At 44.6% G+C, this 24,012-nt stretch overlaps 1 protein-coding gene across 5 annotated transcripts in view; it reads left to right on the top strand.

The window, feature by feature from the left end:
• LOC149918398 (uncharacterized) overlaps positions 1 to 24,012 on the top strand; it is a 99,940-nt gene that overhangs the window by 54,385 nt on the left and 21,543 nt on the right. Inside the window, exon 5 of one of the 5 annotated variants that reach the window (XR_016464987.1) lies at positions 20,376 to 20,522. The exons of the other annotated variants lie outside the window; for them this stretch is intronic. The gene's annotated coding sequence lies outside the window, so the exon portion shown is untranslated. Of the gene's footprint in view, positions 1 to 20,375; positions 20,523 to 24,012 lie in introns of those variants that run through there. 5 annotated transcript variants of the gene reach the window in all.

The following is a 24,012-nucleotide window of genomic DNA, read 5'->3' as shown; positions in this document are numbered from 1 at the left end:
GTGTGGGCTTTAGCAGAGTGATGGCTGCAGGCTGCCTAGCTTTGTGCAGCCCTGCACCAATCTGAGCAATAGTCACAGGCTTCAAAATGTCGTGAAGCACTGAAGTACACTCCTTTCCATTCTTGCAAATGAGTAAGAAGTCAAGAACTTGAATTACTTAAAAAAGTGAAGGTAAGGGATATCAAGATTGCTGAGGACCAAAGTTTATTTCCCTGCAGGGAGGGATGGAGGCTTCCTGTGCACCTCGTCATCGGCATGGAGATGGGACAGGACCCCACCTGAATCAACAAGGTGGGAAAGTGGGGTTAGGTGTCTTCAATGACAAAATTCCTATAAATCACACAGCAAAGAATGTTCAGTGGAGAAGAGAGCAAGAGAAGATGAGGATAGGTTCACACCTCCTCATACCTCTTGTGAAGCCCCTTCTTCAATCCCCAGCCCAACAAAGGTAGTGCGGGCTCTTCAGGAGCTGTTTGCAGAGTCTGAAGGGAACAAGATATCAAGAAGAGGCCATACATCCATGCTGCCCTTCTTCAAGCAGGGGAAAAGTTAATTAATTCAGGAGAACGATGCTAATATCCATCACTGGAACAGTACAGAAAAATATTAGATTGGTTATAAGGAAGAAGTTTTTTACAAGAGTAGTGAAGCACTGGAACAGGTTGTCCAGAGAGGTGCTGGATACCCCTTCCCTGGAGGCATTCAAGGCCAGCTGGATGGGGCTCTGAGCAACCTGTAGCTGTAGGTGTCCCTGACTGTATGAATCCTATGATTCTATGAATATTGAGTAATTGAGCACTCTGTGTTCAAATTTTAATCAGTACTGAGATGTCTCTAAGTTTACTGCACTGTGTGATGGAGCATGGATGAAGGGGGGAGAAGGTGGTGTGGAAAGGCAAGATCCAGAGGGCTCTTGCCACTGAGTGGAAAAATTGAGCCAGACCTCTGAGGTCAAAAGAAGTGGACAGAGGGGAGTGGGAAGCAGCAGGTCTGATGGGCCATCAGCAGGAAACTGGAGATAGCAAGGGGAAAAGGAGTGGGAGAGAGAGAGGTTCATTTATCGCACTTCACTTTTTCAGTCTCTGTGCACATGGCTTCAGAGTGGGATACTTACTAAAGTGCTTCCTGACGGAAGGGTAAATTTATTAATTTAAGAGAACCCCTTCAGTCTGTCCCCAGCTTTGTTCTCCTCTGAAAGGGATAAGCAGCCGCAGCTGATTTATCACCTTACAAAGCTATTTATGTTTTTGCCTTTATTTAAACTGCCTGTTTGCTAGCGCTAGCCATTTCCATCCGTGACATGTTTTTAACATCATCAAATATTCCTAATCTCCAGACTAATCAGCTGCTCCCTTAGGTAAACATGCCTGTTAAGTTGCTTGTGGAACATTTTGCTGAAGACTGGTGTTTGCATCAGAGATAGGAGGAACCAGACCTGCAGCTGGTCATGCCAATATCTTTTTTGAAGTTGCATTTCCCTTGTGCTTCATGGGCCAAGCTGGCTGCAGCTCCTAGTCCTACCAAGGATAATTTATTTTGAAGATGGCAAAATCAAGATTTCAATTTCAGACACAAAGAAATGGTTTGGGGACCCTATTTCCCCCTTGAACAAATCTTCTGCTGTACAATGTTCTTTCCAGTTGCCTGCCTTGCCCCAGTCCTGACACTGTCCTCTCTAGTGGTGCAGCAGGCTGGCACTGTGGCTGTTCCTGCACGTGGCTGTGTGTACCACAGTGACTTGCATCAGCTTCATCTTGCATGCATACATGAGCCTCTCTCTGTTAATCTCTGTTGCCTTGGAAGGACTGCTGATTTTTTCTTGTGTTGGTGAACATGCCGTTTGGATTGTCCTCAAGGTCTCGTTACGGGTTTTTAAACCCTTTGCAGTAATTTCAAATAGGAAATATTGTCTGGGGTGTGGTAATTGCTCCTAGAGAGATGCTAAATATTAAGTAAATCCAAGGAAACATATCTAAAGACCCTCCTCTGTGTGGAAATGAAAGGTTATTTTTAGATAAGAGAGAAGAACCATATGCTTTTGCCACTGTGTTTTGAGCATATCATTTTCCTATTCAGTACTGGGCCAATGGATCATTCTTCCAATGAGTGGCTTGCACCCCTGTTGCAGTTGTCTGTAATCATTTCCCCAAATAGCTCTATTTTTCTGAAGATACTTATTTCCCCAAATCCTATTCCTCTATTGAAAGATTTCCAACTGCAGAGATACTGAAAATGGCTACAAGCTGTCTGCCTTGGGTCTCATTCGCCTTTCTCCTTCTCTCACACCAGGTTCATTTCTCTGCTGAGAAAGAAGCTATCCTGATGCATCCGCAGGCATTAGAACATTTCATCAGCTTTGGCTGAGCTCATGTTGAAATTAGGTGAAATGCTCTTCTCGCTGGGCTGTTGAGTGAAGCTACAAACCACTCAAAGCTGCGCTCCCAGCATAGAATCATAGAATCATAGAATGGTTTGAGTTGGAAGGGACCCTTAAAGATTATCTAGTCCAACTCCCCTGCAATGAACAGGGACACCAACAGCACATCAGGTTGCTCTTGCAAGGTCAAGCCTGACCTTGAATGTCTCCAGGGATGGGACATTCACCACCTCTCTGGGCAACCCGTGCCAGTGCCTCACCACCCTCACTGTAAACAAATTTGTTCCTTATATCCAATCTAAGTCTCCCCTCTTCTAGTTTGAAACCATTTCTCTTTGTTCTATCACAGCAGACCCTGCTCAAGAGTGTGTCCCTCTTTCTTCCAGCCCCCCTTTAGATACTGAAAGGCTGCTCTCCAGGCTGAACAGCCCCAGCATCAGGGGTTTGCTGGAAGAGTTGTGGGCCAGAAGAAGCCTTTTACAGTAAATCCGGTCCCACGCCTGGTTTGACATCCCAGTCTGAAAATGGGTACATTTTAAGGAGTTTTGTGTTCTGCCAGAAAGGCTGCAGTACAAAGCGCTCGGTATGTTTTTCTGGCAGTGGGACAGACCAGCCCAGACGGCCTCTGGTTTGGATGAGGACTAAAGTGAGAGAAAAGACAACAGTGGCTTCTGGCTTGTTGTTTTTTCTTTGCTAAATTGAAAATACGTGTCCAAGGGACACGCTGCATGCACAGCCGTGGAGAATGACACACTGCCTGGTTACAGCAGTGTACAGAGTCCTCATTGCCATACCCCGTGCACAAGGCTGTGCTGGGCAGGGAGAGGGGCCAGGACCAGGAGAGGGGAGGGACCAGCCTGTAGCTGGCCTGATGGAATCATTTTGGGGTTCTGGTTCACTTCCTGGCTTTGGGATGCCAGGTATCAAAAGAAATAATAGGAAGAAGTCACTGTGAAATGGGAAAAATGCGATCGGATCCATGATTTATATCAGCTGCACTTTAAATCCCCTTTTGTCTGTTTTGTAACTGAGAGCTTTGGAGGCAGGCTTTCTTTCAGGGCAGATAGATTACTGCATTAAGATGTTCTTTGGATATTTTGTTTATCTGTGCTAAGGTTGAATTGCTCAACATGCACTTAAGTCAATAACAAGAAAACCCAAGCTCTATCTTTAACCACTCCAAATTGTTTTTCCTTAAAATAACGGAATGCATAATTGCTATGGCTTGAGCAATTGTTTACAACAGTGTGTTTGGGTATTTTTGGTGTAGGGGAAAGAGGGCAGAATGGCAGGGGGAAGTGGAAGCAAGGCACTTGCCCTTTCCCATGGGACCAAGAAAGTGGGGGGCTGCCCTGAGGCCGTGGAGTGACATCGTTCTGAGGGGAAAGGGCTGAGTGGGGCTGGGGGGCTGCAAGTGTCAGATGCTGATGTGCAGGCTCCTGCTTCCTGGGAAAATACATTTAAACTGGGACAGGTGCAGAGATGGGTAATTAGGTTCATGAAGTGATTAGGGCTTTTTTTTTTTTAGGGAGAAGTATTACAAAAGCTTGCTTGTTTGTTTAGCTTTGCATAAAAAGGTTTCAAGGGAATACGACTGTCCATAGATACTTCTGCAAATACACAGCAGTAGAAGAAGAGAACTATTTATGCTGAGAGAACACACTGACCTGAGGAAAATGTATATAGAGTGATTCTGGGAGTGCTGAGAGAAGACCTCTGCAAGTGGGAGAGCAAGAAGGGAGCATTTCATTCCAGAGGAAAGCAATGAAGATGGTGAAGGGACAAGAAAACAAAAGTTATGTGGAGTGATGGAGGAACTGGGGCTGTTTAGTCTGCAGAAGAGGAAACTGAAGAGAAACCTCATCACTCTCTACAGCTATCTGAAAGGAGATGGCAGGGGTGTGTGTGTTGGTCTCTTTTCTCAAGTGACAAGTGATAGGGCATGAGGAAATTTGCAACTCCCAAGTTGCACCAGAAGAGGCTTTGATTGGGTATTGGGAAGAATTTCTTCATGGAAAGGATGATCAAGAGTTTAAATGAGCTGCTCAGGGAAGTGAGGGAGTTCCCATCCCTGAAGGTAATTGAGAAATGTGGATGTGGCACCAAGGGATATTGTTTAGTGATGGTACTCGGTCGTGTTGCATGATGGTTGGACTTGATGATCTTAAGGGTTTTTTTCCAACATAAATTATTCTATACTTGTATAATAAGTGCAACAAGAACAAACCCAGTTTGAAGGTGCAGGTTGAGAGACACCGTATGACCTATGAGAGGGACATCATTTTCAATCTTGCTGCAGTGGTTACAGCAGGGTTTACGATATCTATTGACAAGAAGAGAAGCTTTTTAGTTGATGGGCAGTTTAATATGGGGAGTATTTAAGATCACCCCAGATATTTCTAATGCTTTGTGCTTGCAAAGTTTTGTGAACAGTACAGTGATGCTGTTTTGACTTTGTTTTGCTTTGGGTTTATGTAGACGACGGTAGCAACAGGATTGAGAAGAGTAGCTGTGAAGAAACAGAACTTTTGTGAAGGACCGAAACATGAGTGAGGGCACTTTCGGCAGTGCTGTGCATTGCATGCCTTGCTTGTCCTCGCTGTTTATTACCCTGTTGTTTAAAATTAATGGGGGTTGTATGTATCTTGTAAATGAACATATAGGATCGTTTCCAAAGTTTCCATCCATTTATTTCTCTCCTAAGAAGAAGCTAATGAGATCTGCAGAAATTGTTCATCGTAAATAAACTCCTTGACAAATATTTGAATGTCTTTGTTTAATAAGTCAGTTGTAAATATTTTTACCATAGCTCAATTATTACCAGAAATAAGTCAGTCCTGGAATTTACTCCCTAATATGTCAGATCTTCCTGGAATAACTGCATTCCAGAGGTCACATTCTGTGAATTTCTTTCCTCACTTAAATCACTCGCCAGTCTGAAGGGTCCTATATGCCTGCTGTTGTGAAACCCAGTAGCCATCTGCATTTAATCACTTCCAGGGAAAATAGCTATATGTAGTGCTTCTGGATCTGTGCTTTGCCTTTGAGAGCAAGCATCATCATTATTCACATTTTATGTGCACATGAAGGATGGCCTTACCCTCCATTCCCAAAAAAGCACAGTGGGGTACTGCTGTGATCATAATGGTCATTCTTCAGTGTGAAGTGGTAATGTTACGCTTTAATGTTATTGCTATGGTACTATTTTGATATGAAGAAAGGAGAAATGTGCACTTGGGCTTCAGTGAGAACAGAATGCTGTGGTTTCATGCATCGTATTGTTTTCAGTAATTTAAGAACTTCCAGTCTGGCTAAAAGTTAGAAACTGGCCAAGAGTCTGGAAAGGGCACAGAGGGGAAAAGGAGAAATAATTCCTTAAATCAGACACGTCCAACCCACGGCCTGCACGCGGCCTGGCCCAGCTGGCAACATGGCCGCGCCTGGCCCTGTGATGTAAAGGCTGCGGCTCTTAGCGGAGTGGCCCCAGATGGGCACCCATCATTCACAGCAACCCAACCATCGAGCCAGCCTCACGCGTTAGTTTCACAAAAACAAACTCAAATATCCCACTCGTACGGTTTTGTTTCTCTCTTTCTTTAATGTTTTAAGAAAAATATGCTGAGTATGCTGAGAGATGTGTTTTATGGCTGAGCATTTTCTCTATCAAATGGCATTATTGTGCTCTTTGCATTGGTTGACAATTCCTTTTTACTCACTGTGGCCCAAAAGTTTGGACACCTATGCCTTAAACCAAACTGAAATTGTCAGTGTCCTTGGGCAGGACCCAGTTGGCTGGGAGAAGAATGAGGGAGGGAAAAGGGACAGATGGGGTATGCAGGTGGTGGGATGTTCCTCAGAAGACATCACCTGAATCTACGAGAACTATTTCACCGTATGTCTTCAGCATGAAAGATATTCAAGTTGCTAAAATGGGTCAGAACTAAAGGCCAAACTCCCTTTTCCTTGTTTATGCCACCTCATTTTCCAGTAGGCAAGACTCATTTCAGGATCAGAGGAAAGCAATCGTCTTTGTTTTCTTCTAGGTGAAAAAAAAAACAATTCCACAATCATGCATCTTCCTTCTTAAAGTGTAATTTATCATGTGCAAGCAGAAAAAAAATGCTCATTCTGAACAGCCTACATAACTTTTTTTTTTCCAGGCTAACAGCGAGACAGTGATCCTGGTCATTTGATGAGAAAATAGGAAAGTGGAGGGTCCCTCTAGAACAGACCCCACTTCTCTTTTTAGTATTTTGCATGGAAAGATGCCGAGTTTGGCAACCTTTCAAAGCTTGCAGTCTTTTGGCTGAACTATTTTGAGTCTGGGAGCATTTGGTTATTCTTTGCCCAAATGTCAGCACTTTGCTCTCTATTAGACATGTGCAACGAATGATTTCACTTAACCAAAGCCCTGGTTTTCCACAGGAAACTGTTTGCAGTGGAAGAAGACTTGGCTTTACCTTGAACAGCATTGTGGCAAAACCAGGTGCCTGCAGCAGCCTCAGAGAATACATTTTCACACAAGCTTCTCAGCAATGCTTCTGACAGCAAGCAGAGCAGCCACCAGGACCCACAAGGAGGGCAGGGAGAACTTTTACTTAAGGGACCAGAAAATGCTGCCTGTGAAGTTGTTTTGTTATTCAACAACTTACCTTGTGAGGAGGGAATACAGTGTTCTCCAGATGAGAGAAGAGGATTTTCTGTGTTTTGGACTGATTCAGAGAGGCCCCTCACAAAATACTTCAGAACAACCTAAAAATAGCCTGCTCCACTAATACCAAGGAAACACTTCTTTTTGCCAAGAAACTGCAATCCTATTTTTCATGCCCACTGATTTTGGAAGGCAGACTTACAAGTCCCTTTGTGTTGGGCCCCTTTCTGAGTAAAGAGCATTAGGAAGATCAAGGTTTCTTTGTGCTTTGTTTGAAGAGCTATCAAACAGCAGCAGTATCAGATAACGTGGATTATAATGCTACAACTCTCTACAGTTTTATGCATTTTAATTACTGGTACAAAATGTATTCCGCAAGACATCTGAGGCTCAGAAACAGGCACTAATTAAACAAAGTGTGTTGATATCTCTGTTTTCCTGAACTGCATCAACAACAAAATTCTCTAATAGGTCAACACAACCTTCTCCTCCCCCTCTCCTCTGTACTGCCGGTGCTGAGCCGCGCAGCATTTTCATAATCATCTGGTTTATGTAATGGCAGATAAACTCAAAAGGCAGGAAGAAATTGGGCCAGGAAATCCAGTGGCCTTTCCAGCGACTTTTCACAACCTCTAACACTCCTTACCTCAAGTATCCAGCTGAAGTTTTACACAAAGAAAGCCCATTTTTCTCTTCACAGGACCAACAGTGCTACAAAGACACGCTGATATATGGAAAATAGATGCACAGTTGGCATCCCCTGCTCATGGAAGACCTTATCCCAAGCCAGCAGTTTGCAGAGCTTGACAGTGAAATAACTCAGTCTCAGAAACCTGCCCTGCTATCCTCTCAATGCCTTTTTGGGAGCCCAGCTGTGCAGGGGCACTCTGATTACCTACCTTGAACAAACATGAGTAGGTCTGATCACTGAAGAAGGTGCAACTTTGAAGGATATGTTCACTTTGAGAAAAAGCATTTGTTGGGATGGAGGGAGGAGGGATGATCCACAGGGTGTGTCAGGACATGCAGCTGCACAGCACTAATAGACAACAGCTGGATGCCCCTCTGCCCATCTACATGCTTCAGCCCAGTTTGAAACTGAATAGGATTTCAAGCCACTTTTGAAGAGTTAAAATTACTGGTTGCTTCATGCAACTCAGCGTGGACTGAGAAACCAAGGGGAAAATCTTCACCTGGTAGAGCAGCCAGAACCAAACAAAGTCCTATGCAGACTCTGCCTTTCACCTTCCTTCCTTCCATCTCCCTTCTTTCCATGCTCCTTAGGGACGTGAAGATCACGGACTATGTACTGAGGTAATTGGGAGACTAAAAGTTGATCCTGAAGGAGTGGAAAAGGGACACAGTATGATGATAAAGCAAATGCATAGATTAGGGGAATGTAGGCTACAGGTTAGCAAGTTATTCCAGCAGCCTTCTTCTTTTGACAAAATGATGGTATTTTAGCTCCTGTCCAGACTTCTGGCTCTGGGCTGGTGAACAGGGTTATGTTCATTGGATACAGTCTGTTCATTCATCAGCTACATCCAATATGGAAACTACAGTGCTATATAGATTTGCTGAACCCAAAGCATCTTTCATCTAATTCATTCCCTTCCTATGTAGAGTCATGCCCATGGGTAAGAGGCACACCACTGTGATCCACAGTTACAGCACACCATGATATTTCTAGGAGGAGAGTGCTCAGAGGCCAACAGTTCCCAGTGTGAGCGTATGTGCCTGTACTGGTGTGCGTGCTGACTGTGCTGTTCTGCAGAGCAGGAGATAAGGATGGGATTATCCCGTGTCTGGCAGCCATAGGCTCCTCAGACCTCTCTCTGAAGCATCTGGTGCTGGCTAGTGTCAGAGCTGGGGTATTGACCCCTGTATCTCAGAGAGTCTGGCAGTTCCCCTGTTTCCAGGCACTGGACAGAAGCAGACTGTTTTCTAGCATTGGGTGGCTCGTATTTCTTACCAACACTGACAGCCAAATGTCACTTTCGCATTCCCTCGTGCTCCTAACACACAACCTCAGGCTGAAGGTCAGGGGGTAGATCCTGGATGTTCCCAGGCAAGGAAAATCAATTTCAGTTCAGAAAAGGCAGAGAAGTCGGTGCAGGAGGTCACAGCATGGTTATAGTTGCTCTTTGGGTTTAGAAGTTTGAATGAGGAGGTGGAAGGGGGATGAACAAGGAGCTATTGATGGAACAGGGCTGTCTCCAGGCTGGCAGAATGAGAGCGTGAGGAAAGGTGTAGGCAGAGGGGCCATCTGCCAGAACCCCAGCCAACCCCCAATCTCACCACTAGCTCTACTTTGGCCTCACTTCATCTCATTGTGTAACGGGATCCCTACCAAGTTGGGATGTCAGATATGACCGGAGGCTTTTTTGACTTTGTGGAGCATTTTGATACCTGTTTGTCCTTCTGCTTGCTGGCAGGCACATGGAGCTGTGCATGGCTTCAGGCTGTGGCACCAAACGCCTGCAAACAGGGATGGTGTTACAACTGTAAGGTACACAGCAAAACGCAGTGGTTCCTTAGGCCTGGAGCAGTGCTGTTGTCTTCATCTGGTGACAGATTCACAGTGTCCAGTGCTTCACTGAATTCAGTGAGTTAAATCAGGAGCAGAAAATGAATCGGGATCTTAGCTTGTGTTGCCAGGATCTTGGCATTTAGTTCATATTTGGTGCTGCTATAAATACATTATTTGGCTGTGATTCTTATTTACAGATTTTTTTTAAGCTCAGCCTCACTTTTTTTTTTTTTTTTTCCTCCAAGAAAACGAGATGAGTTCCAAAACACCCACCAGCCCTTGGGAAGGCAGAATAGCTCAGGCTGGGCTCTTTCTGTCCCCACACTGCCTGCTGCCTTCTCACCATGCACAGAAAAAGCCCAAATGCTCCATTCAACCCAGAGTTGTTTGGAGTTCCCAGGAATTTCACCCCATGACTTTGACCTTTGACAAGAACACTTAATTATTTCCAGCTCTCAAGCCAGGTCATAAACCGGCCCTTTGAAGAAGTTTCCTGCTATCCATAAAGGAGAGCTCCGGGCTCCGCTCATTGTGGAGTTTACATTCCTTGAATGGAGGGGCTTCTTGAACTGATGGGGCCCTGGGTCAAAGAGTTCAATGTTTGGGTTTGTTTTTAGAAGAGATGGATCCCTGTTCCAAAATTTGTTCCTCTGTCCAGACTTTATACTTCAAAATATTTCCCTTTTTTATTTCTGCTCCTTTCCTTTCCTGCCCCCGATTCTGGAATTTGAGATTGCTTCATTATAAAGGCAGAATTTGTCTGCATAATCATAGAACTATTGGTGGAATAAAAACTATTCTTGTTCTCTTGTCGGCAGGGTCACGCTTGGAGACTAACCAATATTTTATTCATCCACATATTCTGCAGCAGCTGCTTCGTGCTCCTGAGCCTTGGATTTTTGGCAGCAGCTTTTGGATGTCTTTCTTCTCCCGGCTGACGTGCGGCACACATTCTGTGTACAGCAAGATAAACTTTTCTTTTCTCCTTTTCTTCTGAGGCTCTTTGTGCACTCCAGTTGGTCAGGGCGATATTTCCCCTTCAGCCAAAAAACGACCCGTGCAAAGCATGAGCTATGCTGGGCTGTGCAGTGAGCTGAAGGCAAGGCATTGCCACGGGATGGGACCAGGTGGAGCATCAGGCCAAGCTCTGCTGGCAGTGAGGTCTGGCAGGGAGCACAGCTCTGCCTTCCCCTGGTTGCAACGCTACCAGTAATTGCTTCTTTTTCCTTACATGGGGATGTGGTTGGTGGGGACATTCTTTGGAAATGAAAAGGCAGCTCTTGCTACCAAACAACGCTTGCCCACATTTCTAGCGTGATGCACCGTAACACAGCAAAACAGAGCTGAAAAAAAAAAACAAAAACAAGTTTTTACTGAAATCCCTATTTTTAGAGCAGTTTCACAGCTTTTGCAGTTGTGGGCAGAGACATGGTGCCTGGAGCCAGGGTGAGAGCAGGTTATGGACTGAGGGTTCAATTTAAGCATGCGAGATCATAGAATCAAAGAATGGCTTAGGTTGGAAGGAACCTGTAAGATCATTTAGTTCCAACCTCCTGCTATAGGCAGAGACTCCTCCCACTATACCCAGAGTGCTCAAAGCCCCATCCAGCCTGGCCTGGCTTCCAGGGAAGGAGCATTCACAACCTCACTGGGCAACCTGTTCCAGTCTCACCACCCTCACAGTAAAGAATTTCTCCCTAATATCTAGTCTAAATCTATCCTCTTCCAGTTTAAAGCCATTTCCCCTCATCCTGTTACTACCATATAAAAAGTTCCTCTCCAGATGCCTGCAGGTGTCCCCTGCCTGTACACCATGTCTAGAGAATGCCTTCTGCATTACTCTTGGCAGCGGCCTTTGCAGCCAATGAACGAATTGTGTTTCTCATCTGTCCTTTCCTCTCACTCCATTCTTCCATTCAGACTTGCAAACAATTGACTTTTTAATTGCAATTCCACGCTACCTGAGCAGAATCCTTATCCAGAGGCTGCTTTATGCTCCTCTAGCAATGCCAAGCTGTTAAACTGCCAGCATGGTACAGAGAAACATGGGTGTTAAAAAAATCCTCTAATGTCTTTAGAATGAAAACCATCCCCTTACGTCTTCGGAATATTTTCCATATCCTACAGAAGCACCAAGTACTTCTGTTTTCTAAAAAGAAAGGAAACCAAACAGCCATTGAATGTTCCTATTCGCTGTAGTTCACTTGGTATTTTAAATACCATCTTTCAGAGCCCTTCTTTTTCAAAAAGAAGGAAGTTTTATGGCATAAATATTTCACTGTGAGGTTAGGAAACCAATGTGTCGGACACTGTATTTTCTAACAGTTGTGGTGTATTAAGTCATGGTGCTTTGTGGTTAGGTATGACATCAGGCCGCTACAGAGCTGCATTTGGAGAATCATGGCTTTCATCCTCTAACTGGGACGATGAAAAGCATTTCATTATCAGCAACAAGAATGTTATTCTTCTTAACTTGCTTTACTGTGCTCAGGGAATATATATATCTATATATGTGTGTGTGTGTGTATGTATAGCTTTTTTGTTGTGTTGGGGTTTTGTGGGCTTCTCTGGTCAAAACCTCTGATCTGGTTTTAAAGCTGCATATTACTCCCTACTCTGCTGTTCTGCTTAATGAAGGGACACAGGGGCAAATACGTGTTGGAGGAGTGAGGCTCGAAGAAAGAGGGATCTCATTTTCTTCTCCGAAAGACAGAGACATACACAAGCTGAACTCCCAGGCACACCATTGGATAATACACCAAATTGGCCTCCAGTGGCTTAATCCCAGGTTTTCAAGATGCTATCCTGAGCAGGACTTAGGAGGAGGCCCTTGGAGCCCCACATATTGTTGCCAACAGTTTGTGTGCTGTGCAAATCTTCTGTTCAGCTGAGGTAGCCCTCAATATGAGCCAGGAGGTACAACTTGTGAACATCTCAATGCTACATCACGCTGCACTTGTGCATTCCCCATCTTTTGGAGCAGCAGGAGAAGCCTTATTGGAAATATACATATCAGTAGACCCTCCAACAAGTGCAAGATTCTCAGAGTTTTCTTGGTGTTGAGTTGGACCAGCAATGGCTGTGCTTCTAAGATCTCAAGGACAGGGGAATGCTCTGTCTTTGCTTTGGGTTGTTGCAAAACATAATTATTGATGGTTTACAGGCATGTATGAGAGGATAAACAAGGAACTTCTTGACTTTTCAGGGAAGCATGTAGCGTGCCTTTCCTAAGCCACCATGTAATTATTATGCTCGTGGTTTTACAAAGAAAACCCTCTGGTAAGCGGTGAAGGGAGGCGTGGTTTCTAAGAGCCGCAGCACAGCTCCTCTTACAACTGCAGGGGATTAGCCAAGATGCTGCTGGAAGGGAGGCTCCTTTGTGTGTTATCTGCAGATATCGCTGAGAACAGTACTGCCCCGGGATGGCCTAAAGGAAGAATTTGTCCCAGTTGCAGCAGAAGCTTTGGAAATTAGTGGAGTGATAGAGCTTGTTGTTTATCTAACAGCAAAATCCTCTCTGTGCTCTGTGACAAAGATAAATATTCTGGGTTGGAAGCTCTACAAAAGGAGCCCTTAGAGGCTTTGCAGTCCTTGATTTCAGGCCCCTAGCAAGCAATTGCTTCGAGCTTTAAAAAAAGAAGTCTAAACTCTCCTTAGTTAACCTCTTTTATCTGTCCATAGTTTTCTGATGCCCCGAGCTGCATTTTCATGTATTTCCTCAATGGAAAGGGAACAGGTGGAGAGAAAGCAAGGCTATGTACAGCACAGAGACTCACTCTTACAGAGTTTGGAAAGCAGAGAGAATATGTCACAGAGGCAGCAGTGGTTACTTGGGCTATTTCACCCTTCTAGTATGTTTTTACCCCACTGGTTGATGATTGCTAGCATAAACAAAGTATTTATCACTGTCATATTACATCCTTATCTTTAAATTAGAGAGACATGGATGTGATGGATGGACCACTCAGTGGCTAAATAATTGGTTGGATAGTTGCACTCAAAGAGTTGTGGTCAGCAACTTATGCCCAAATGGAGACCTGTGACAAGTGGCGTTCCTCAGGGCTTGGTATTGAGACTTGCACTGTTTCATACCTTTGTTGGCAACATGGATGGTGAGACTGAATGCACTCTCAGCACATTTGCCAATGACACTAAGCCATGTGGTGCAGTCAATATACTGGAGGAACAGGATGCCATCCGTGACATGGACAGACTTGAGAGGTGGGCCTATGCAGGTCTCGTGAAGTTCAGCAAGGACAAGTGCAAGTTCAATTGGGCTGGAGTAATCCTGAGTACAAATACAGGCTGGGTAGAGAATGGATTGAAAGCAGCTCCAAGGAGAAGGACTTGCGGGTGTTGGTAGATTGACATCATGAAGGTGGCAAGGCACTGACAGAGCTGCCCAGAGGAGATGTGGATGCCCCATCTGTGGAGGCATTCAAGGCCAAGTTGGAAGGGGCTTGATCTGATGGGAGGTGTCCTTCCCCATGGCAGTGGAGTTGGAACTGGATGGTCTTCAGTGTTCCTTCCAATCTGTTATAGTTTAACCTAGCAGGAGGCTAAGCAAACAGTCATTTGTTTACTCCTCCCTGTCCCAGTGGAATGGGGGAAAGAATCAGAAAAAGAAAAAAGGAAGCAAAATTTGTGAGTCGAGATAAAAACTATTTGCTAAGACAGAAAATAAAAGTGTAAAAAAGGATAATAGCTATGATAATTATATATATATATATATACACACACACACAACATGAGTGATGCACAAGAAATTGCTCACCACCCACTGACCAATGCCCAGCTGGTCCCCAGACAGTGGCAGCCTACCCCACCAACTCCCCCCCATTTTAATTTTTTTTCACATGATGCCATATGGTATGGGATATCCCTTTGGCCAGTTTAGGTCAGCTGTCCCGGTTCTGCCCCCTCCCAGCTCCTTGTACCATCCCAGCCCATTGCTGGCAGGGCAGTATGAGAAGCTGAAATGTCCTTGGCTCTGTACAGCATTGCTCAGCAACAACTGAAACATTGGTGTGTTATCAACATTGTTTTTCTACTAAAGCCAAAACATGGTATAATACCACACTATATGAAGGAAGAATCAACTCAGTCCCAGCTGAAACCAGGACACAGCCCATGATAAGGGTTCCCATGCTGGTGGTTTTGAGTGTAGTTAATCATGACTATCAATACAAGAAAGTGTCAGAGGTGAAGCCCTTGAACTCTGTGTTGGCTAAGACCCAAGTATTGCATCTACTTGTTCTGGTGTGCTACAACATATCATAAAGCTCTTATCACAGACAGAGGCTAGACAAATGCTGCTGAGACAACTGAGTCATGTGATAGTGGCCATGGGGAAGAAAAGCAGTGTTTTGTTGCTAGGATAGTGTTTGTCTTCTGGAGGAGGAAGTGTTGTCTTTTTTCTGCTGCTAACAACTTTCCCTGGCAGAACAGCTGGCCTTCCTAAAATGAGAAATGTTACTCTTACTGTAAAATCCAGCGTAGTTTCTATTTTTCTCTATTTTCTGTATCAAACTATATATAAAAGACCACCCATTCATATATCAAACGTTAAATCCTTCCATTCATATATCAAACACATTAAATCCTTTCAAGCTTAGTTATGCACAAGAAGGATTTTTTGGGAGTTAATTTTCAGACAATGGATGGGAGGTGACACTAAATGTTTCCTTAAGATCCATAAAAAGCCTTAAGATCTTTCTTCTCCTCCCTCACTTGTGAGGAGGGTACACTCAGTGTTGTAAAAAACGTTTTCGTGCTGTAAGGAAGCTCTGGTGCTACTGACACCAGCAAGACTTAGAAAAGCAAGTGTTATTCACTCTTTGATGGTGCTTAATTGTGAGGCGCTCATGAAAGTTGGTTTTCTGTCCCAAGATAACCTGTTTCTCTCCTTATAATGAAAGGAACTGAGTAATGTACCCACTACTGGGCTAGATATTGTACTGTCTGCTGTTTTTCAGGAGATTCAGAGTAAAGCCATTGATAAGACTAGTGACCAAGCCAGAACTTTCCATTAAAGGCAGTATACTGGGCTTTTTCCACCTGCATAACCAATGCTTGTCAGGCAAGTTGTTTGATGTACTACAAATCTGAACTGGAAGAAATGGAAAAAGTAAATTAAAATAGGCAACTCTTGGAATGATGTAGTGACAATAATTTACCTAAAACAGCACCTACTGCAGTGCCAGTTACATTCAAAGAATCATAGAATGTTGTGAGTTGGAAGGGACCTTAATGATCATCATCAAACTCCTGGGTTGCCACCCACCAGATCAGGCTGTCCATGGCCTCTTCCAATCAGGCCTTCAACGCCTCCAGGAATAGGGCATCCACAGCTTCTCTAAGCAACCTGTTCCAGTTTCTCACCACCTTCTGAATAAAAAATTTTCTTCTAATATCTTATCTAAATCTCCCCTCTTTTAGTTTAAAAGCATTCTCTCTTGTCCAGCCACTATCTATCTATGTAAAAAGTCAGTCCCCCTCCTACTTGTAAGCTCCCTTTAAGTATGGAAGGCTGCAATGAAGTCTCCCTGAAGCCTTCTCTTCACCAAGCTAAGCAAGCCCAACTCCCTCAGTCTATCTTCATAGGAGAGATGCTCCAGTCCTCTGATCATCTTCGTGGCCCTACTCTGGACCCACTCCAATAACTCTACATCCCCCAAGGCTCTGTTGCATGTTACTGTGCTCCCATCAACCCACAGGATCACTGCACAGCCTTTTGCTGGGGAATGGCACTGAATGTGCAGTCCTAGTGTCTTCTCTGACCTCTGTGAGGTCTTCTTGTCTTGTGCCAACTCTGTTGTGAGGCTTAGCCATAGGATTATATAAACTTGTGTTTGGAGTTATGTCTTCATAACTCTGGTAAGAGGGAAGATGGAACCATTTAAGCATTAACTGTGGTGTGATGGACCTAAGGGCTAATTACAGAAAATTGCATAATTGCATGTGTTCAAGGGACCTCTAGAGATCATTGAGTCCAACCCCCTGCTGCTAAAGCAAATTCCCTACAGCAGGTCACACAGGAAAGAGACCAGATGGGTCTTTAATACCTCCAAAAAATGAGACTCCACAGCCTCTCTGGGCAGCCTGTTCCAGTGCCCTGTCACCCTCACTTCTGCATGTTTGTGTGGAACTTCCTATGTTCTGGTTTGTGATCACTGCTCCTTGTCCTGTCACTACATACTACTGAAAAAAAGTCTGGCTTCATTCAGTTGCCTCTTGCACTTTAGAATTTTATAAACATTGATCAGATCCCCTCTCAGTCTTCTCTTCTCTAGGCTGAACAGACCTGGATTTCTCAGCCTTTTCTTCTTTGTTGCCCTCCATCCAGCTCTTTCTAGGAGATCTCTATCTTTTTTGAACCGAGGAGCCCAGAACTGGACACAGTATTCCAGATGTGGCCTTACCAGGGCAGAACAGAAGGGATCATCTCCCTTGACCTGCTGCCCACACTCCTTATAATGCACCCCAGTATACCATGAGCCTTCTTGGCCACCAAAGCACACTGCTGGCTCGTGGTCAACCTGTCGTCCACAAGGACATCCAGGTCCTTCTTTGCAGAGCTCACCTCCAGCAAGTCAGCCCCTAACTTGTACTGATGTGTGTGGTTATTACTCCCTGGGGCCAGGCAACTGCACTTGCTTTTGTTGAAACTCATCAGGTTCCTCTCTGCCCAACTCTCCAGTCTGTCCAAGTCTTTCTGAATGGCAGCACAGCTTTCTGGCGTGTCAGCCACTCCTCCCAGTGTGGTATCATCAGCAGACTAACTGAGGGTGGACTCTGTCCCTTCATGCAGGTCACTGATGAAGATGTTGAGCAAGACTGGACCCAGCAGCAACCCCTGGGGAGTACTGCTAGCTACAGGCCTCCAACTAGACTCTGCTACTGATCATAAGTCTCCGAGCTCTGCCAGTCAGCCAGTTCTCAACCCACATCACTGTTCACTCCTCTATCCCACACTTTCTAAGCTTCATTACGGGGATGCTGTGGGAGATGTGGATGCTGTGGGAGTGTCAAACGCCTTGTTGAAGTCAAGGTACACAACATCTACTGCTCTCCCCCATCTACCCAACCAGTGCTGGCATGGTAGAAGGCTACCAGGTTGCTCAAGCACGATTTCCCCTTGGTGAATCCATGATTGGTTTTGGTTTAAACAAACAGATTATCTTATGGACTTTTTTCTATATATTCTTTGGGGGGGAAATGCTTTATAATTTAAATAATTAATTAAATTTAAAAGCACAGATTTAAATTTGGAATGCTTCCCTGGCCCAGCAAAATAGAGTATCTGGATTTTTAAACTGGATGATGTCTGGGGAGAAGGAGACCTTTGTTCTTTCTTGGCAGCACCTCTGGCTAGTGGGCTGTCTTTCTGTAAGCCAGCATTTGAGACTTTCACCTCTTTAAAAGGGTGTTCTATGATACCAACCTATTTGGCAAAGTGCTTTGATATCTATCTGTAAAAAAGGGAGTTGAGGGGTGAGATGCCTTCGCAAATTTTGCATGTTTCAGGCTGGTACACTGCTATGTCTTGGAAAATGGGCAGGTTTTGATGTTTGTGATTCATTCAGAGGGAATTCTTGTCGTCTTTAAATTCTTCCCTTATTTGTAGGTATTTGCTGTCTGGCTCACTAAGTGGGCCATTCTCAGACTGTTTGCTACACTCCACTTGCTCACTCTCCATGGGATGCGTCATGCTCCGCCAGCTCTCACACTCCCAAGGCAGATAAGGCAGACGGAAGCACAGCCCTAGGTTGGAGCAGAGCCCATGATTCGGTGGGGTGTGGTAAGCAGCAGCTCCCCTTCCCATGTGGGATGATGCCTGTCTATGACTCAGGTCAGATAACAGGGCAGAGAGGAGCTGTTGTCTGGGGTAAACATTCCAGCACTCCCAGTGCAGATGCGGTGTTCGGCACGCAAATCTTGAGCTAAGCACTACACGTGGAAGGAAGGTAACTGCAGTGGGAGCATATGGAGATCATTTTATCCATAGTTACTTCCTTGATAAAATAATCAGCAAGCTGTGACAACACTTCCTCTTTTTTCCCACAGCTCCACTGGATGAACATTCCTATTCAGTGTCCTGAAAAATGTTGTGCTACTTTGAAACCCCCTGCAGGGAGCAAAACCATAACCATGTCCTGCTCGTGCTTTCTAATGAATTGATTTGGAATGTTGTATTTGGGCACATTGACCTCAGTTTGGTACTCAGACTGAGATCTTCCATGAAAGCATACAGCTGCCACTTGAAGGGAGATAAGTGATTCAATGAGATGTCATCTTGCTGTTGTTGTTTCTATCTTACTAATGAAACAGACTTGTATTATATGCCATCACAATTTCTTTTTTTTTTTAGTTCAAATTAGAGCTACACCTTCTTCAGTATCTAAACTTCAGTATCTGCACCTTCTTTTCAGTATCTAAAGGGGGGCTGATAAGAAAGAAGGGGACAGACTTTTTAGCAGGGTCTGACAGGACAGGAAAGTGGTTTCAAACTAAGAGAGGGGAGTCTTAGATTGGATATAAGGAATAAGTGTTTTACAGTGAGGGTGGCAAGGCACTGGCACAGGTTGCCCAGAGAGGTGGTGAATGTCCGTCCCTGGAGACATTCACGGTCAGGCTGGATGGGGCTCAGAGCAACCTGATGTGCTGTAGGTGTCCCTGTTCATTGCAGGGGAGTTGGACTAGATGGCCTTTAAGGATCCCTTCCAACTCAAATGATTCTATAATTCTTCAACCTTGTTATCATCTCCTGGCATCAGAATTTTGTCCCAGTTCCTTATTACTGCAGTGATAGGTACAGACTTGAAAGTCCTGATCTCCCAGTGCTCAGGATCATGGCAGAAAATATCATTCCAAGTATTACACATGGATTCTTTCTGTGGTAGAGGAGGAGAGAAATACTGGCATGGCATGTTTGCAGCTAATACTGCTGGTGTGATGCTGGCAGCCCATGGCTCTTGGGGCCTCTGGAAGCTGTACTCTCTGTTTAGCCTCTGAGCCTGAATTCCTCCATCCCTGTTCAGTCTCTCTGGACTCTTAAAAGCCAGCTGGGAGAAAACAAGTACAGGATTCTCAGGCTCTCTCCCCATCTGGCAATGCCAGGAGAGTCTGGGTGGCTGTGTCTGAAGAACACTGGTGTGAGAGAGATTATCTCTTCTTCCTTCTCTTCCTTCCCACATAGTAAGTTTTGTTCCCCGAATACATGAACCAGACTTAGTAACAATTCTATTCTCAACAGTCCTTGATATTCATCCTAAACTCCAAACCCACGCATATCCCTCATAGCCCACAGCTTTTTCTGAAGCTGAGGAAAAACAGAGCTGTTGTCATGGGCTATTTTTACACAGGACGATAGTGATGGAACAAGGAGAATTGTTTTAAACTAAAAGAGGGGAGATTTAGATTTGACATTAAGAGGAAATTCTTCACTCTGAGTGTGGTGAGGCGCTGGCACAGCTGCCCAGAGAAGCTGTGGTGCCCCATCCCTGGAGATGCTCAAGGCCAGGTTGGATGGGGCCCTGGGCAGCTGAGCTGGTGGGGGGCAGCCCTGTACATGGCAGGGGGTTGGAACTGGATGGGCTTTAAGGTGCCTTCCAACCCAAACCATTCTATTTTGTTTTTGTACAGCAACATCTAAAATACTTCATTTTTGTAGTACTGAATGACTGCACTATACTTGTAAATGAGTTCAATTTTATCTTTCCTTCTTCAGTGAATTGACAAATATGTCATATGAACTCAAATAGAGCATCTCTATTTATTTGTTGTTGTTTTGTTTGTTTGTTTTTGTTACTTCCCAGATCGTAAGCCTCACTACTAGCTTTGCTCTGTTCCCCCAAGTCTCATTCAACAGAAAACACCGAGGCAATTCCTGCCTGGGATGGAGGATAGTGGCCTTTGATCTCAGCCTAAGAGCATGTGAGTGATCACAACACCTTCATCCATAACCCTGGGGACAGATACCAGCATCATGCTGAGGTACACCACTGAGGCTTTGTAACAGAGTGGCAGTGACCAGGTGGAAAGACAGCAAGTACCCAGATGCCTGTTTTCTGATGCACAGCAAAGAGTTGTCATTAGCCATGCTGGAGGTTGGTTGGATGTTTTTCCAGGTTCTGGTTATCTTTCCCTTCAATGCTGCTGAACTGTTTGGACAGCCAGTCTGTTCCCTGTTTATTCCTATTGCTGCTTTTCTTCTCTAAAAGCAATACTAACTGTGCTTGTGTCTGAGTAATAGCAAGTAGCCCAGCGTACAGCCTCTTGCCTGTCTAGGTTTAAATTTCTGCCAGCAAAGACTGCTCCTGCTGTGCCCTTGGCATCCTCCAGCTGCTCATGAGCAACCCCAGTGGGCACAGCACAGCCTTTGACTGGGAGATGTCCATTAGAGTGAAGTTTTCCTTTTTTCCCCCCTTTTCCCTTTTTGTTCCCATGCAATTAAGTATCCGAAATCAGAAGTTCACTAAATGGAACACAGGATGCTGCTGAATGCAGAGCTGTTTCAAAAAATAAACATTAATGAGAGTGGTACAGGCACTCATCATCTCTGCTTTCTAAAAGACAAACCAAGGAAATTAAAATGTTTCAGGTTTTATTCAGGCCCTCATTTAGGAAGCACCCTGCTGCCCTGGGGTGTGAATAAGGTGATAGACTTCCAAAAGGATTCAGGCAGCTGATGCCCATTTTAGATGCTCCTGTCTATATGCAGACCCTCAAAGCCTCTCTTCTGTCCCAGGGGACCTGGCAGCCCAAGTCTCAGCCTCAGAAATGAGCTGTTCTTAGGAGTCCCAAATTTTTCTGTCCCTTTTTGGTTTCTCATCTGTGGGGTACGATGCAAGCATCTGTATCATGTCAGAGCTCAGCATGAAATGATGGCAGCTGCTTCTTATCCCCTTATTTGATAAAAGCAGAGATAAAAGCATTCACATCTTCCCTGTCCAGGGGAATTTATTTGAATTTGTCCCTCTTTCTTCTCCAGAGAGCGCCCTGAATAGAGAACTGGATGCTGCCCTGACACAGTGCATTCTGTTACAACTTATTTGGCCTAAAGTAATTAAATGGTTAATGATGAAGGTACACACACTCATGCACCAGAAAGCCTGACTGTGTGGTGGTTAAACACTCATTCAAGGCCCCAGCTCTTACTCCAGGATGTTAGGATTTATTTATACATTAATTTATGTAAGGCAGTGAATTGTTCAATTCAGAAGAGAACAAAGACAGCTTATTGAGCCTTCACAAAAGGTTGCATTAATTCAGCTCCAACGTTTGGGACTGTTATATGTACACAAACACAGGCCCTAAAGGCCAGGCTTCAGATATTTTTAACTGAGCAAAACATGTTGCAGGCAGCCCTGTCCTGCTGCAAAGCAAGCTGGCAATGGCAGCAGCCTGTATAGTGGAAAGGAAATGCTTCTCTTGCCTGTTCATAGCAGGTGTGACATCAGATGGGTGCTTTCATAAATGTGGTATCATGCTGCTGTGTTACATCTGTGTCGTTTAAAGAAAGATAGAAGGGTAATTAGTTGCTCTCTCCTTTGCTTCCTGCTTTCTGAGATACTTGAGATGCTGATCTCAAGGCAGGACATTCTGATCTTGTACATGTAGCCTAGATTGTAATAGGAATTGCATTCTAAATATTCAAGGTAAAAACCATACTCCCAGAATTTTTTACCGCCAAAAGGGACAATGTCAATTTCTTCATAAGTATCTTCTGCAAAGCTTTTTCAAACGGGTTTTGTCTAATATGTTTTTCCCACTGTCTGTATCATTTTGACTGACTGCTACTACAGCATCTGGAGTGCAGTGCATTACTGTGCCATTCTTGCACATCCATAGCAATGTAGTCATAGAATCACAGAATCATTCTGGTTGGAAAAAACCATGAAGACCATCTAGTCCAACCACCAACCCATTCCCACCATGCCCACTAACCATGTCCCTCAGCTCTTGAACATCTCCAGCGACAGTGACTCCACCACCCCCTGAGCAGCCTATTCCAGTGCCTCACTACTCTCTGAGAAGAAGCTTTTCTTAGCATCCAACCTGAACCTCCCCTGGTGCAACTTGAGTCCATTCCCTTTCATCCCATCGCTGTTCCCTGGGAGAAAAGGCTGACCCCCATCTCACCACAACCTCCCTTCAAGCAGTTGTAGAGAGCAACAAGGTCTCCTCTGAGCCTCCTCTTCTCTACACTGAACAGTTCCAGTTCCCTCGGCTGCTCTCCATAAGACTTGTGCTCCAGACCCCTCACAGCTTCATTACCCTTTCATTAGAAATGAAAGCAGTCACTGAAAGCAGCTGCTGAAAGCCATGTCTGCCAGGACAAGGGTGCTGAATCTTTGAAATCTTCCTTCAGACTGCTCATGGCCCCTAGAAAGGTGGCTTTTGAACCTCTCATTGGACTGGCTAAGAAACAGCAGTCAGACAGGTTGGTGTATCCTAAAGAGCCAGGACAAAGGTGGGGTAAATCATGTAATTTCAGGCCAGTGCAACTTCACTCTGGAGACAGTAACATCCCTATCAGGATCCTGGGTTGCCCAAACACAACTACTGAATTTCTTTCATGGGCCGTTTACAGCTAAGATCTACTTCCTCTGAATATATTGTTTTATGGAGCAGAAAATAAGACCGTGTGCTTCATTTCTCCCTCCTTGTGAGGTTCAGCAGCCGCTCTTTACAGAGCCAGCCTTTCCTTTTCCTCCCTTCAGCCCTCTGCCCAGACCTGTGCCACCTTCCTCAATGTGCACTCTCCTCAGGAAACAATTACAGATTATATCTCGTGCATTTTTAAAGACACACAACTTCTTCCTCGGCTGTTTTTCACTAAAGCAGCAGGTGAGCTTGTTCACTCCATCTGCTGCTCTTTGCACGGAGCTTATGTTTTTTAAACAAACCTTAACATCCCCTTCGAAATTAAAGAAGCGATGTTTTCAGCAGGAATGCCCTCAGTGTGATCATGATATACGTACGTGCCCATTTAAAAAAAGAAAACAGTAATGAACATCTGTCGCTTTCTTAGTAAACACTGTGATATTATGTCACAAACTCAATTACGCTGATCACTGGGGCATGGACAGCAGTTGCTGCTTTTTTAAGATACGTGTTGAAATAAAGCTTTGCTTCAGGTGCTGCAAACCCATTACTGGATGTTCATCAAAGAGAAAGGGCTCATTTCAGCCGGCTGTGCGTGCTCCCTTACGTCAGTGGGCACAGCAGCTCACTTCTTATTGACTCATGTATTTATAGGCAGGGTCAATAAGCAGCACCAGTTGCTGCAAAGTCCACCACCAGACATTCTCTTTTCCTCAGTAAGTGCTTGCATCCCGATGTTTGGCTAGGCCTATTGGGAAATGATAATGACTTTCATCAGCTCTACTCACTGCCCTAATATCGCCTCTGGGGGTTACAGGCCATAGGACTGGTTTTAGGAAAATAATC

Source organism: Phasianus colchicus, chromosome 3 (assembly GCF_987193195.1).
Source record: "Phasianus colchicus chromosome 3, bPhaCol1.hap1.1, whole genome shotgun sequence".
NCBI lineage: Eukaryota > Metazoa > Chordata > Aves > Galliformes > Phasianidae > Phasianus > Phasianus colchicus.
Note: the sequence above shows the minus strand (reverse complement) of the source record. Positions and strands in the feature narration are given on the sequence as shown.